Source organism: Erythrolamprus reginae, chromosome 3 (genome assembly GCF_031021105.1).
Source record: "Erythrolamprus reginae isolate rEryReg1 chromosome 3, rEryReg1.hap1, whole genome shotgun sequence".
In the NCBI taxonomy this organism is placed as follows: Eukaryota; Metazoa; Chordata; class Lepidosauria; order Squamata; family Dipsadidae; genus Erythrolamprus; species Erythrolamprus reginae.
The window spans coordinates 68,495,114-68,511,607 of record NC_091952.1 but is presented as its reverse complement, the minus strand read 5'-3'; the positions used below and the strand labels follow the sequence as shown (position 1 = coordinate 68,511,607).

At 40.1% G+C, this 16,494-nt stretch overlaps 1 protein-coding gene across 1 annotated transcript in view; it reads left to right on the top strand.

The window, feature by feature from the left end:
- Nucleotides 1-16,494, top strand: part of SYT2 (synaptotagmin 2) — a 68,049-nt gene that overhangs the window by 699 nt on the left and 50,856 nt on the right. The gene's annotated exons all lie outside the window — the stretch shown is intronic.

Below are 16,494 nucleotides of genomic sequence, written 5' to 3'. Positions count from 1 at the left end.
TTTGTTTCAGAATACTTTTTTCCTTGTTTTCCTCTAAAATCTAGGTATATTTTGTATTCCGGTGCATCTTATACTCTGAAAAATATGGTAAGTCGTCATCACAAAGTTGGAGAAAACTGATTTATATTAAATTCATGTAGCTAAAAAAGTATGGAGATTGCTTCTTTACTGTATGGGGAGCATGTCCTGCTGGAGAAAAGAACTGATATTTGGAAGACATATTTAAGTCATCTTCCATTTTTTTCTCAAAAATCTACTTAGCAACTCTTCTCCAGCCAAGATTCTGTATCCTTGACTTCTGAATACTTGAATTCATGTAGGAGAGAAGGGATGAACATTAAAAGATTAAGTAGACGTAACCATTCATTTATACATGCCTTGAATATGTTTTCCAGTGGAGCAGAGTTAGCTGAAATTCTCAAAACTTTGATTTTAAAAATATAGCTGAACGCAGGGGCTCAAACGCTTTCTTCTTAAACATGTGACGTGAGAACAGTTAAAGCTGTTCTTTATTAAAGCTGCATGCAGTGAAAATGAAAGCTCTAGAACAGAATCAAGATGTAAAGCAGAGAAGCTTTGAATAAAAGAAACATATCAGCAGTGACATATTTCTAACCCTCTGTCATCTTTTGCATTCCATCAAAGTGACAGCTTGAGATAGGTTACAGGTCAAGCAGTGTTTTCCTTACCCAGTTGTCAATGCTTTTTTTTTGGTCATTTTATTTAGATAGTTAAAGGAAATAAGAATTTTATTTTCTTATATGTGCACTGTATACATTTTTTTAAATTTGCTTCTTGTTTCAGCAAATTATGGACTTCTTCTAAATTTCATGTAGAACCTGTTTTCATAGTTGTTACAGGAGCTCCATAGCAAGGCAGGGTCTGATTCCAAACACTCTAATTTAATGAAACTATGGAATTACCTGCACTTATCCTGTATCTCTTCTGCTTGACATAGCACAATGCAGGGGTGAAATTCAACATTTCCCCCTATTGGTTCTTGTGAAGCTGGCTTGGGGAGTGTGGCAGGGGCAGGATACTGCAAAATTTCAATTCCCACACCATTCTGGGGCTAGCCAGAGGTATTTGCCAGTTTCCCAAACTACTCAAAATTTCTGCTACCAGTTCTCCAAAACCTGCTGTTCACAGGAAGTTATTTTGTCACTTATTACCAGCAGATATTTTTAAAACAAAACAAAACCTGAATTGAGTTTTGGCTTCTCTGGTAAAGGTAGATAATGAAATTAGAGCAATCACTAGGCATCTTGAAAAGCAAACTTCCTCAGGATTTCTCTCTCAACCAGCACCCTCAAATAGCCATAGACCGGGGTCCCCAAATTTGGCAACTTTAAGACTTGTGGACTTCAACTCTCAGAATTCTTCAGCCAGCATAGTTTTGTTTTACTGATAACCTCTCTATGGCAGAATATTTCCCCAATGGATGAATGTAGAATTGAAATGGGTGCTGCATTCATCTATTATACTAGGTGAAAGATTTTTTTCACTGCTGTTGTCTGGCTTGTTTGGCTTTTTCATTATTACAAAGGCTATTTGTCCAGTTCCCAGTTTGTTTTCCATCTATGTCTTTTCCCAATTTATGACAGGGGTCCCCAAACTTGGTAACTTTAAGACTTGTGGATTTCAGAGAGCCAAACCCAAGCACCATGGCAATACAGAGTTTCCCACGCTTTGTTTGGGAACCCCGATATCTCTGTCACCTGGGGACCTGGTTCAATCAGAACTGGGTTGGAACCACCCAGGAGGGGTGGTGAAGAAGGGAGGCACTATCGGCGATCTGGGAGGGCCCCCAAGAGCCAATAAAGAGCTCCCGACTGGCAGCACCTGAAAATGGCTTGTTAAAAGCCATCATCCAAGACGCAGCCGCCACAAATGGACTGATTGATTGGATTTTTGGATTGGAAGTCGCCTGGAAAGAAACTTAGGAAAAGTGCTGCAGGGACGAGGTAAAGAGTACAAGTTGATCAACTGCCATGCTGAAGATGAATAATTATGTTTAAGAATATGTTCGTTAAGTTGTATTGAATTTATATGATGTTATATGAATGTTTTTGAAGTGGAGGGGGAAAAACTTTTTGCAAAAAAAAAAAGACTTGCAGATTTCAGTTCCCAGAATTCTCCAGCCAGCTAGGTTGGCTGGAGAATTCTGGGAGTTGAAGTCCACAAGTCTTAAAGTTGCCAAGTTTGAAGATCTCTGCCTTAGATTCCTAGAGAGAAATGACCAAAATAAAATTTGGTACTTCTGCATTGCTAGTTTTATTCTTCTGCTCCCATCTCTTTTCCTATTGTGACTTGTATTTATCCTATTGTGACTTGTATGTGTGTGTGTGTGTGTGTGTGTGTGTGTGTGTTTGTTTGTTTGTTTGTTTATTTATTTATTTATTGCAAACTATGACCACAATTATTGTAAATGATTATGACATAGCTTCCCATACGTTTCTTATTACAGTCTCCAGAATGAGGCTCTGCTTTGATATGGACCTTGTGTTCCAACTATGGAAACAAGTCCAGCTCCATTGAGATGAAACAAGTTGCCAATGCCTGTTTCAACTCTTGTGAAAATGAGCCACCGTTATTCTGGAGAAATGTACATATAGCAAATGTATATATAGTTTTCCTTTAATGACCATTATAGAAAAACAACTAAACTGTAATCTTATAGTTAGGACATGTAAGCCAAAGGTACTAAGGTATTACTTTTGATTTCATTGGAAAATAATAGTAACAATAAATATACTTTCCTAGATTTCAGTATTGCATAATTTAACAGGTTAATATACTTTCTGAAGCAAGTCTCTTTTATTGCTACTGTAGATTAGTTTGCCTTAATATCTGTCATTCTTCTTGCAGCTTTCTGGGTATTTTATAAAATATTCCATCATTCAGAAATCAACTATTGAACCCAACCAAGTCATAAAGATACTGTTGAATGGAATTATACTTTTATTTGAAGACTGAGTTTGAGCAGGTATTTGTTGTCTTGTTTGAGCTGGCAACATAACTTGGATAATATATATTTGAATATTGATTAGCAGATTTTATATTGGACCCCTAAGCAAATATTTACATATAGCACATTTAGAACTGCTGCCTTATCCAGTTGTTAGAGCCATATACAACAATAAATCAATATTGAAGCATTGCAGAATCAGCTTAAGTGCCAAGACTTAATCGTAGTTAAATTAAGCACAGGATTCCCTGGTTCAACTGTAATACAAAATCATAACCCACTTCAAACATTCATTCCATTGAATGGGTATGAACAAGGCCCGAAATGAACAAGGGTTCTGTACCATGTTGCCCATGTGTCTCTCTGCTGTCAGTGCTGCCTGAGAGCTCTTTATCTACCACATTCAGCCACTTCCTAATCTAGAGGAAACTATATGTGGTGAGGCAGTAGGAAAAGCAAGCAGGATGCTTGGCTGCATAGCTAGAGGTATAACAAGCAGGAAGAAGGAGATTGTGATCCCGCTATATAGAGTGCTGGCGAGACCACATTTGGAATACTGTGTTCAGTTCTGGAGACCTCACCTACAAAAAGATATTGACAAAATTGAACGGGTCCAAAGACGGGCTACAAGAATGGTGAAAGAGCTTAAGCATAAAACATATTAGGAAAGACTTAATGAACTCAATCTGTATAATCTGGAGGACAGAGGGAAAAGGGGGGACATGATCGAAACATTTAAATATGCTAAAGGGTTAAATAAGGTTCAGGAGGGAAGTGTTTTTAATAGGAAAGTGAACACAAGAACAAGGGGACACAATCTGAAGTTAGTTGGGGGAAAGATCAAAAGCAACATGAGAAAATATTATTTTACTGAAAGAGTAGTAGATCCTTGGAACACACTTCTAGCAGACGTGGTTTGGTAAATCCACAGTAACTGAATTTAAACATGCCTGGGATAAACATATATCCATCCTAAGATAAAATACAGAAAATAGTATAAGGGCAGACTAGATGGATCATGAGGTCTTTTTCTGCCGTCAGTCTTCTATGTTTCTATATTTGCATGTGTTTGAGCATAAAGACAACTCTCCAAGTATAAGGGTAATTAGTTACACAAGGTGTAATACAAAGAAATACGATTATGACTTTTTCTCAGCCCTGTTAGCTAAACATGAACTTGATGAGTGGAAGAGAGGAACAAAATGCAGGATAAGTCAAAGCTTGTTCTACATTTTATTAAGGAAAATATCATGAGTCACTGTACTGAAAACTACACTGATGTCCAGGTGTACTATTTCAATGGCATTCATTTCATCTAAGTTAGTAACTACCAAAGAAAAATATCAGATTAGTCTGGCACAATTTGTTTGTGACAAGCCCATACTGATTCCTGTGAACTGCAGCATGCTCATCATAGTGCTTTCAATCATGCTGTTTGATTATTTGTTCAACAACCTTGCCTATTATAGAAATCAAATTGATAAGTCTGTAATTCCTTTGGTTTCCTCTACCCTTTTTGATGCTGAAGGTTGTTCTCCTCCAATCTTCTGGGATGTTGTCAATTCTTCAAGAGTTCTCAGAGATGATTGACAATGGTTTTGCAATTATCTGTTCTTTTTTCACTTCGCCTTCAATTTCCCCCTCCTCCTTCCCTTTTTCCTACATCAGCAATTCTGCAAATAGGTAGAAATTCATAATGTTTGCCAGAATTTCAGTGAGATCACACAATAGCTCTCAATCTTTTTATAGGACAGCATTGCTATTGTCACCTAGCCAAATTTTGATAGTATACACCAGTGTTTTTCAACCAGGGTTACGCGGAACCCAAGGGTTCCTCAAGGGCCAACCAGGTGTTCCGTGACTTAACGAGAAAAAAAATTGACCAGGACCGTATCACGCAGCAGCAGCAACCCTCATCGCTCACTCCCCCTCAGGGGTCTCTCTTTCTTCATTCTGGCTGGAGAGGAGAGAAGGAGCTGCTCCTTCACCTCGGCTGCCAGGGGGCTTCCGTTAACCGTCGGCTGCTGAGGGAGACCCCAGCAAAGGAGGAGGAGGAAAAGAGGTGGAGGACGGACTGTGGAGAAACGAACAGGCTTTTCTCCAGTGTGCTTCTTGCTCCTTGGTACCCTTCACCACCTACCACAGCCACCACTGATCCTGCAGCCGCCTCTCATCATCTTCCCTTCCAGCCAATATGGTGTCTACACCAAGCAGAGTAAAGGGGACACAGCAGGGGAAAGATGGACCCAACGCCCCCATTCCCCCACAACCACCATCACTCCGCTATTGGCTTCACCTTCTCTCAGAACACCTATTCGGGGACTGCGTCGAAGTCGTGGTCCTGCCCACTCATTATGGACTCCAGTGACTGAACGCCCCCCCCCCCTGCACGCACAGCATCAAAGGGTTCCCCTGAAGAAAAAAGGTTGAAAAACACTGGTATACACTATGTCCCCATATATAGCCTCCCATGCAGTCATAGATTAACATGATCTTGTTATTGATAGACCTGGCCTTTTACAGTATCCTAAACTCAGGGTCTCTAGCAATATGGCCTGAAATGAGTCAATTGGTTCTGAAGTAAATATTGGCACAAAATGGCCTATGTCAACTTTCCTGAACCTCCAGTGTAATGTCCCCTGCCATTTGTCCTTGATATATCATAACTAATTTGACTCCCTTATATCTCTGAACTCCTACTTGATTTTCTTTGTCATGTCCAGTCAGTGCCCTAGAACAGGGGTCTTCTACCTTGGCAACTTTAAGGCCTGTGGACCTCAATTCCCAGAATTCTTCAGCCAGCAAAGCTGGCTGAGGAATTCTGGAAATTGAAGTCCACAGGCTTTAAAATTGCCAAGGTTGGAGACCCCTGCCCTAGAACAGCTCCTCCACATGAGGTATCCATTGCCAGGAGCAGACTAACCTTAAAAGGCTGTATATCTCCAGTCTTCAATTCTTCTCATGCTTCTCTTCGCTGGTCACCTGTAACATATATTTTCTTTCACCAATCCTCTTCCTCAGCTGATGTCCCAGTCCCCACCCCTCTTGCCATTACCACAAACCACATTGGTTTCATACATAGAAACACAAAATAGGATTATTTTGGTGCTATTAAAATCTACAACAAACTTCAGTCATTTTGTCACAATATGTGCAGGAGAAAGCTCAGAAATAAAGTTATGGTGCCAGCTTCCTCATTTCTGATGATTCAAAATTAAGTTTTGCCAGGGCAATAGTAAAAGAGAAGCAATAGTTTGTGAAACTTATAAGAAGTAAGTGGAGTGTATAAAATAAACTTTCCTTATCTGGAACCAAATTAAAGTGACTGATTGCCATACTGACTTTGATTAAATGACTTAGACACATCATCTGTCTTAAATCATTTATCCGTAAGGAAAAGGAATGTACAACTTTTTTTTTCATTCTCTCAGTTGCTGGTTTTCTAGGATGGTGTCTGCCCTGAGGATGTTATAGCTCTCAGCAGTTTTTTTAAAAAAAATCATACTTAGCAATCCAGCTGATCAGCAGCTATTCAGTTCTGCATATGGATATATTGACAGAAAATATAGCAAATATGTTCTAGTGCAGTGATGGCGAACCTATGGCATGGGTGACACAGGTGGCACACGGAGCCACATCTGTTGGCACACAAGCTAATGCCCTAGCTCAGTTCCAGCACTCATGTGTGCACCAGCCAGCTGATTTTTGAGTTGCACAAAGGGTCTGGGAGGACAATTTTGGCTTCCAGAGGGCCTCCAGGGGGGATGGGGAAGCGCATTTTGCCCTCCACAGGCTCCGGTGAAGCTTGGGAAGGGTCAAAAACTGGCCTACCAGGCCCACCAGAAGTTGGGAAATGGGATGTTACTGGCCTTCAAAGGGCCTCCAGAGAGCAGAGTAGGCAATTTTCAGCCTCCCGAGGCATTGAATTATGGGTGTGGGCACTCACTTTCGGCACCCAAGGGGAAAAAGGTTCACCATCACTGTTCTAGTGATTTTTTAAAATGAGTCCATCAGTCTAGCTGGCAAACCAGTGGTTCACCTTTCCTCTATCTGCTACCTTCTAGATGTGTTAAATTATAACTCTTATCATCACTTATCAGGAATTGGCGTGGTGAGATAATGAGGGTGCCATATTGGAAAATTGCATAGATTGGTTTGGCCTATATGAGGAATCCATTGGTGTGTGGTTAGTAAGAGACAATGGTTCAATTCTGAAACTGAAACTCTATTTTAGATTCCATAACAAGGGCCTTGAATGTTATTCTTCAATGGGTAGGCATGCCATAAATTCGACAGATGAAGCTGACTCCATAATTTCCTCTAATGTTTCTTAATTTATTTATTTATTGGATTTGTATGCCGGCCCTCTCCGTGGACTCGGGGCGGCTAACAACAGTGATAAAAACAGCATGTAACAATCCAATACTAAAACAACTAAAAAACCCTTATTTATAAAACCAAACAAACATACAAACATACCATGCATAAATTGTAGAGGCCTAGAGGGAAAGAATATCTCAGTTCCTCCATGCCTGATGGCAGAGGTGGGTTTTAAGGAGCCTACGAAAGGCGAGGAGGGTGAGGACAATTCTAATCTCTGGGGGGAGCTGGTTCCAGAGGGCCGGGACCGCCACAGAGAAGGCTCTTCCCCTGAGTCCTGCCAAACAACATTGTTTAGTTAATGGGACTCGGAGAAGACCCACTCTGTGGGACCTAACCGATCGCTGGGATTTGTGCGGCAGAAGGCAGTCCCAGAGATAATCTGGTCCGGTGCCATGAAGGGCTTTATAGGTCATAACCAACACTTTGAATTGTGACTGGAAACTGATCGGCAACCAATGCAAACTGCGGAGTGTTGGTGTGACATGGGCATATTTGGGGAAGCCCATGATTGCTCTCGCAGCTGCATTCTGCACGATTTGAAATTTCCGAACACTTTTCAAAGGTAGCCCCATGTAGAGAGCATTACAGTAGTCGAGCCTCGAGGTGATGAGGGCATGAGTGACTGTGAGCAGTGACTCCCGGTCCAGATAGGGTCACAACTGGTGCACCAGATTTTATTGATACATTGTGATTTCTTAATTGATTTTATTGTATGCATTGATACCGATGTTTCCAGCATAGCCCTCTCACAATATGGAGCTGATTGAGTAATTGGTTATGGACCATCATGTTGTTTTAAGAAATGACCTCACAGGTACATTTTCCCCATGCAATCTATCCTTAAATCATTTTGTCAAGTCTCCCAATCGTCTTTGCTCTTCTCTTTTCTTTCCCCTTTCTGTAATGGTATGTAGGAACTACCTTGGGAGACTAAGTGAAGAGATTCTACCCAGGGAATGTCAGATAAGAGGGAGCATAGTGCATAGCTACATAGTGGGTGGAACATGTTCAGGAGGGACCCTCACTAAGTTATCAGTCTGTAAAAGTGATGGTGGGATAATTGCACTTTCAGATTTGCAAGTTTCTATTAATGTACCGGCAGTTTTACAATAAGCTAAAATTAGTTTATATTACAATGTTTCATGTCTGGTCTACCTGATAAAGCTGACACTTTCCCAACATAAGAGCCTTTTCCACAAACCTGGGTCTTTGAATGTGTCCAATGTAGGATAATTTGAGCCTGGTCATTCATGACTCAAGTGAGAACTCTGGGTTGATTTCTTTGATGATCCATTTAGGGATTTTTTTCCCCTTTGACTGTCAAAGTCTTCTCCAACACCAAATTTCAAAGGTGTTGATACTCTTCCTATTCTGCTTCTTTGAAGTCCTACTTTCACTTCCATCAAGTGTCACAGGAAATCTCATGGCTTTCATAATTCTTATCTTTCTAGGTATAGACACCAAATGGTATTTGAATATCTTTTCTAAGGTCTTCATGGCTCCTCTGCTAAATATTGGTTTATAAATAGACATCTCTCAAAATATAATTAAGTATATATTTGTGCGGTCTTCCATATCTGCTGCCTTCTACTTACATGGGGACATAGATTGACTATTCTGCTGATTTTCCTCAAAGCAAGATTACAAACTAATTATGAGTTAAAATTGCTGGGTGCCTCAATCCCTTCTTTATCAGATATCTTTATTTCCCATTAATGCTGATGACTGATAACTTGACTTCAAGTTCATCAACTCCATGCTATTATTTTTTCTATGAACTTTTCTGACCAGCTCTTTCTCACCAGTTATATTATAAATAATAATATAATCAGACATATAGGCAAGGAATCAGAAGTGAGATTGAATAGCAGCCAGATCTGAATTTCCTATTTAACTATCACTCTTTTGTGTGATCTTCTCTTTTCCTTACTTTCCTATAGGTAATTTATTTCAAAGATGTCCAACCATATTACCTGTTTATTGGTTTCAAATTTTGAACAGAAGAGAACGAGCTTTGAGATGATCCCTTATGGAGTAACCTAAATTCCAAAGTTAATCCAGTAAATGGCCGACTTGCCTAAAAATAAAAGCATGAAGACTTAGAAAAAGTCAGAACCAGCAAAGTAATGCTCTTAGAAATGTTATCTTTTCTGCAAGCACAGCTAGCTTAACAGACAAAGCTCAGTGTCAGTGGGATAAAGTTTGAGATGATCCCTTCAATATTTTTATTTATTTATTTATTTATTTGTCAAGTACATATTGATAGTGTACAAAAAATAACATTGTTTATATACATGATATTGGTACTAATAAGAGAAAAACATAGGACAGGGAAGGTAGGTACACTGGTAAGGACGCCCCTTACTGACCTCTTAGGAATTGGGTGAGGTCAACAGTGGATTGTCTAAGGGTAAAGATTTGGGGGTTTGGTGATGAAACAACAGAGTCCAGTAATGAGCTCCATTCATTAACTATTCAGTTGCTGAAGTCATAGTTTCTACAGTCGAGTTTTGAGCAGTTTACTTTGAGTTTATATCTATTATGTGCTCGTGTATTGTTGTGGTTGAAGCTGAAGTAGTCATTGACAGGAAGGACATTGTAGCAGATGATTTTATGGGCTATGCTTAGGTCATGTTTAAGGCAACAAAGCTCCAAGCTTTCTAAGCCTAGGATTTCAAGTCTGGTTGTGTATGGTATATTGTTGCAGGTAGAGATGTGAAGGACTCTTTTCATAAAGTATCTCTGGATGCTTTCTAATGTATTTATATTAAAAATGCGGTGTGGGTTCCAGACAGATGAGCTGTATTCAAGGATTAGTCTGGTGAAAGTTTTTTATGCTTTGGTTAGTAGAGTGATATTACCAGAGAAGAAGCTATGTAGAATTAGGTTAACAACTCTTGAAGCCTTTTTTGCGATGTTGTTGCAGTGAGTTTTGGCACTTAGGTCATTTGACATGAGTATTCCCTGGTCGAGATATGCTGTCCATATGTTTTTGCAGTGAAGGAGTTGCAGGTTACAAGATAATTTTTTCCTGAAACCAAATTGTTTGTCAGAGAGTAGATTATTAGTTTCTAGGTGGAGGCTAATTGATTGGTTGTCTGTAAGGTCTTGTTTATCCAGCTTGGGGTTGTCTGTAAGGTCTTGTTTATCCAGCTTGTATTTGATACTTGGATTCTTTTTGCCAATGTGTAGGACAGAGCATTTTTTGGTTGAGATTTAGAGTTGCCAAATCTTTGACCATTCTGATACAAAGTCAAGGTCTTTTTGGAGGGTAGCTGTGTTGTCTGTGGTGTTGAAGAGTTTTGCATCATCAGTGAAGAGAATGCGGTTGCTTGTAATGTGGTCGCAAAGGTCCTTTATGTAGAGTATGAAGAGTATCAGTCCTAGTACACTGCCTTGGGGTACGCCACTGCTGACAGGAACAGGATTAGATATGGCGCTCCCTATTTTGACAACTTGTTTTTCTGTTTGAAAGGAAAGTAATTATCCAATTATGTTGGAATCCTGAGATGCTGTAGGATTTCAGTTTTAGAAGTAGTTTATCATGAACCATTGAGTCGAAGGCTTTACAGAAGTCTATATAAATTGTGTCTATTGATTTGCCCTGGTCGAGATATGCTGTCCATATGTTTTTGCAGTGAAGGAGTTGCAGGTTACAAGATAATTTTTTCCTGAAACCAAATTGTTTGTCAGAGAGTAGATTATTAGTTTCTAGGTGGAGGCTAATTGATTGGTTTATGATTGATTCCATGATTTTGCATGTGACACAGCATAGAGAAATTGATCTGTAGTTTTCAACTAGATTGGGATCTCCTTTAGAAAAACTGAACTTCAAGTTCCTATTGAATGAAGTTAATGGTTATGGGATAACTCCCTTTTATGGAAGCCTAAGTGCTTAAAAAACAGACAAAGAAGTTATTTTCTTAATGGAGCTAAGCAAGATAGGGAGTCCTCAAGGTTATTTGTTAGGACTGGTGATTTTTAATTGGTCCGTAATTTATCTTGATTTAGGAGTAAGGAATGAATTGGCCATATGTGCAGATGATACTTAACTATTCTAGGTGGGGACTGCTAAAGTAATTGTGAATATCTCTGGGAGGTCCCTTGTCTCGGCTCAAATTGTCAGTCAAGTTGCAAACATGGTTCAGATTAATTAAGTGTAGCATGATGCATATTAGAGCAGAAAGCCCTAATGTCACATATATCCTGAGCTGTTTGTAAGCAATCAAGAAAAAGATATTGATGTGAAAGTTGTGTGGAGTTTCCTTTGGGCAGTATGCTGAAAATATTAAAAAGTAATCATTGAATGCTTACCTCCATTGATTCAGTCAAGCAGTGGAGGTGATGTGCTGGTGCTTGGAGGCTGTGGGAGTCTGGATGGGTGTTAACAGACTCAAGCACAACCCCTCAAGATGGAGTGGTTGCGGGTTTTGCTTTATCCCCCTCAGATAGGGTCTGCAGCTTGGGAGTCCTCCTTGATTTAGAGCTGAACCTAGAACAACTTCTCTCAGCTGTGGCAAGGGGAACATTTGCACAGGTCTACCTGGTGCATCAGTTGTGGCCCTATTTGGACAGGGAGTCTCTTCTCACAGTCACTCACACGCTCATCACCTCGTGGCTTGATTATTGCAATGTTCACTACACGGGGCTACTTTTAAAGAATGTTCAGAGACTGTAGTTAGTCCAAAATGTAGCTGCACAAGCTGTCATGGGCCTACTGAGATATATCCATGTTTCACCATCACTCCATGAGCTGCAATTGGTCTCTGAACGTGATTTAAAGTGTTGATCATTATCTATAAAACCCTACATGGCTTACGGGATGGTCTACTGCCTCATGTTTCCCAGCGGCTGGTTAGAGCCATAGAGTCGGCATTCTCCAGGTCCCATCAGCCAAACAATGGTCACCTGGTGGGCCTAGGGGAAGGGCGTTCTCTGTGGCAACTCTGGCCTTTTAGAATCAACTCCCACCAAGAGATTCACGCTGCTTCCCCCCCCCTCCTTGCCTTTCATAAGGCTCTAAAAACACATCTTTGCTGGCAGGCCTGGGGCCCTTGAGCTTGCCACCCTGCTGCAGCTGACAGTATGAGTGAATGATTGTGATTAGATTTTAGATTAATGGTTTTAATTGTTTGGGGTTTTTAAATTATATTTTATATTAGGTTGCTTATACATTTTATACGTTTGTATTGAATTTATTGTGTAAGCCGCCCTGAGTCCACTGGAGAAGGATATCCTAGAAATCCGATAGATAGATAGATAGATAGATAGATAGATAGATAGATAGATAGATAGATAGATAGATAGATAAGATGGATAGATAGATAGATAGATAAGATGGATAGATAGATAGATAGATAGATAGATAGATAGATAGATAGATGATAGATAGATAGATAGATAGATAGATAGATAGATAGATAGATAGATAGATAGATGATAGATGGATGGATGGATGGATGGATGGATAGATGATAGATAGATAGATAGATAGATAGATAGATAGATGATAGATAGATAGATAGATAGATAGATAGATGATAGATAGATAGATAGATAGATAGATAGATAGGATGGATAGACAGACAGACAGACAGATACATAGACAGACAGACAGACAGACAGATAAATCCATCTGTGAGAAGCACTAGGCAAAGTTTCTATTACGTTTTGGAAATATGGCAGAAAAGATATTGAGTGAAGGCTTAGGAGCAGAAGTGAAATGTTCCCACTTCGCTCATGCCTTAAGTCATTTGAGAGCTGGTCACAAAGGGAGTAAAGGGAGTGCGAGGTTCCACCCACCCACCCGGGTGCCACCATTTGCATTCTTTTACCCTCTGTGCATGTGCAAAGCATTTTGTGCATGCTCAGAGGATAAAAGAACCTAAATGGCAGTGTCTGGATGGGTGGAGGGAGCCTCACGTTCCCTTAGCGACCAACTCTCTGACAACTGTCAGGCACAAGTGAACCAGGGGCATTTCACCCCTGCTTAGGAGAGTATAAAAATGAACCTAACAAATAATGTTTGATATGGTTTTATTTTATAATATATACTATGTGATAAAGATTCTTAATTATGGTGGCTGTGCCATGCTTGGGAAGTTTCTGAGAAGTCAGTTAAGGAGGAAAACCCCTGCTCAATGAAAATGCTGGCAGTTGTCAGAAAGGCAAATTTCACACTAGAGATCATTAACAATTGCTGACACTCTATTGTCTTTCAGTACATCTGCTTTTGGGGCACTGCATGCAATTCTGGTCATTATAATGTAATTGTCGTGATAACTGTTCACTTTCTTTTCCACACTATCCCATCTTTTTTTTACTACTTATTTTCTTTTTCCATGTTTGTTTTATTATTCTAATGTTTTACATTTGTTTAAATTTTATTTTTATTTCTTCATTTTTGTTTATACTGTAGTTTTAATCTGCCTAGAGTAACCCTGTGGACAGATAGGTGGCATATAAATTTAACAACAACAACATCTGAAAAAAGGATATAGTGAAGTTAGAAAAAAGGCAACCAAAATGACCAGGCAGCTCAAGATAGGTTTTTTTTAATGAGAAAAATCTGAAATATTTGGGATTCTTTAGTTTTAAAAAGGATGTGTACAATACACATATCACACATAACAGAGAGAAAGTAAGTTAGGATGAAAGACTGTTCAATGAAACTACCTGTCAGGTTGCAGTTTCTCTTAGGGAAATAATGTGCGCCTTGATGTCTTACATATTTGACCAGTGAGATTCATTGCTAGCAGATATAGTGATGACCACTAAGTTGGATGGATTTGAAAGGAGTTGGATGAATTCATGGAGGATAAATTCTGTCAAAGGCAGAATTTATGTCATTGAATTGAACATTGTGTTACTTCCAGGTTGGGGGATTTATGTCTCCAAATATTAGCAGCAGAGGAACGCTATGGGAGAGGATTATGTCTCCATCTCCTGCCTGGGACAACTCCAAAGACATCCGGTTGGTTGCTCTGCAAATAAAATGTAAACTAAGAAGGGCCTTGGCCTGCTCTAGCACAGCTATTCTTATGAGATCACATTTTGGCAGCTGAGAAGAGCCCTTTGCTGTAAGGTCTGCAAAGTAATGCAACTTGGTATGATTTCTGCCAAGCCTGTAAACTTGTTACAGGGGGAGAGACAGCTGGTGCAGTATAACGGCACATGTTATGCAAAGAAAATCTCATTGAATTGAAATTGGACTAGGGAATTTGGATTTTAAGTGCATTTAATCGTATGTAGATTAAACTGCAAATTGTGAAAATCAGTTCAAATCTTGTCCCTGTAGTGACTTTTATTTTAGGTATCTACAATACTTTTTTGGGGCGTTTATGGTATTTTAGGTATCTACAATACGTTTATGGGATGTTTCAGAAATGCATTAGTGTTTATAAAAAGGTCGTGTATATCCAGTGAATGGAATTTTTTTTTTTAATTAGAATTTTAAAGATTGTTTTAATGCATTATTAATTGGATTGTTATTACTGTTTTCTGTTTTTTGTACATGCTGTGAGCCGCCCCGAGTCCTCGGAGAGGGGCGGCATACAAATCCAACTAAATCTTAAATCTTTGAATACATAGATGCTAATTATTATTGTATTGTTGTCGACGTAACAGGCAGAAATAAACCTCATGCTTCAGAGTAAATAGATTTTATATTTGTGTTACTAATGGATTTGCAAAAGACGGCGTGCTAAGACCAATTCTTAATATGTAAAAGTGCATGCAAAATAACCTTCCCACTTTTGTACTCATCCTCCTTGGTTTCTGTTGTGATTCAGCCTGAGGCTGCTCAGGGACCAGCTGTGTCTCTGCTGGCTCCATGCCCGGAGGAGGAAGACAGCAAAGAGGAGGGGGCTGAACAGTCGGACGGGGGAGAGAAAAGTCAGGAATGGGACGAAGGAGAACAGCATGAGAGCCCCGGGGGGGGGGCTCTCCCCAGCCAGTAGCTTGGAGTCATTAGGTGATAACGCACAAGCCGTCATTGACATGCGACAGAGACGTTCAGATCAAAGAAAGGAGCAATTAAAGAAGTATTATCAGCACTGAATTAGGAACAGCTGGGCTTGGGTGTGGTCCTTCTTAGCAGGGTTTAAAAGGCAGGCAAGCCCTTGAAGCCATGTGGAGTGTTATCAATTGGAGTTACGGTGTCCTGATGTCCTGCTTTGTTCTCGGCGTCTCTGTTCCTGGCTTGTGGCCCAGCAGTTTGGAAGACCCGTGGGAGGGGTAGGTCTGCTATCTAGAGCCTCGTCTTGGCAGCAAGAATCCTGTATTGCTGCATGGACTTTTGCCTTCATGGATATATCTGAAGATACAGCGTTTTCCTGTTTGTAAGGACATTTTCTGTTACCTGTGTTTTTCTTGAATTTTATAAACTGCCTTTGCCTTTTACCGGTGTGTCTGGCTTCTCTTTTGGGTTGGTCTTTGCTTCCGGAGTGACCCAGACAGAACAGTTTCCTTGTTAAAAAGTCGGAACAGGGAAAAGTAATTTTAGGATGCATTTGAATAACATGCTTTTAAAATGAAACACTGAGGGGCACCATCATCAGAGAGTCTTCCAGGACATTCCCTATATGAGTGGGAGATCTGAAACAAACCTGCAGTTTTGTAAATGAGGGGCTGCCCTTGGAATGCAGGAATGTGGGGAGAAGCAGAAAGTGGGGTGGCTGCTGTGTCAGCCTCTGCAGTCAGATGGCTGCTATGACTCCAGGGGACTAACTGTATAGCCCATGTCCTTCCATGCCCCTGTCGGTGTAGGAGGAGTGCCGCCCTGGGAGAATCATATGCCTGAAAATAAAGAAGATTAGCTCAGCTGCTCCTGCTCAGGGATTGCTCTCTCTGCCGGGTGGGATGAAAGTACTGCAGTGAAAGGTAGCGTAGTGACTCAGCACTTTTTCCTCTCCGTTTCGCCTCTGCTGCAGAATTAACTCTGTCTTTGCATGATATGCATGATGCTGTTTGCTGACTTCTGAGATGACAGCTGTGAGGATTGGTGCAAAGATTAAGACAGAAGGATATGAAAAGTCCAAGTTGCATTGAAAAGAGGAATCTTCGGAATGTCACCATATTTTTTTTTAATTCATAGGTTTCTCTCTATTTTTTCTCTATAGCAGGGCTGTCAAACTCACATCGTT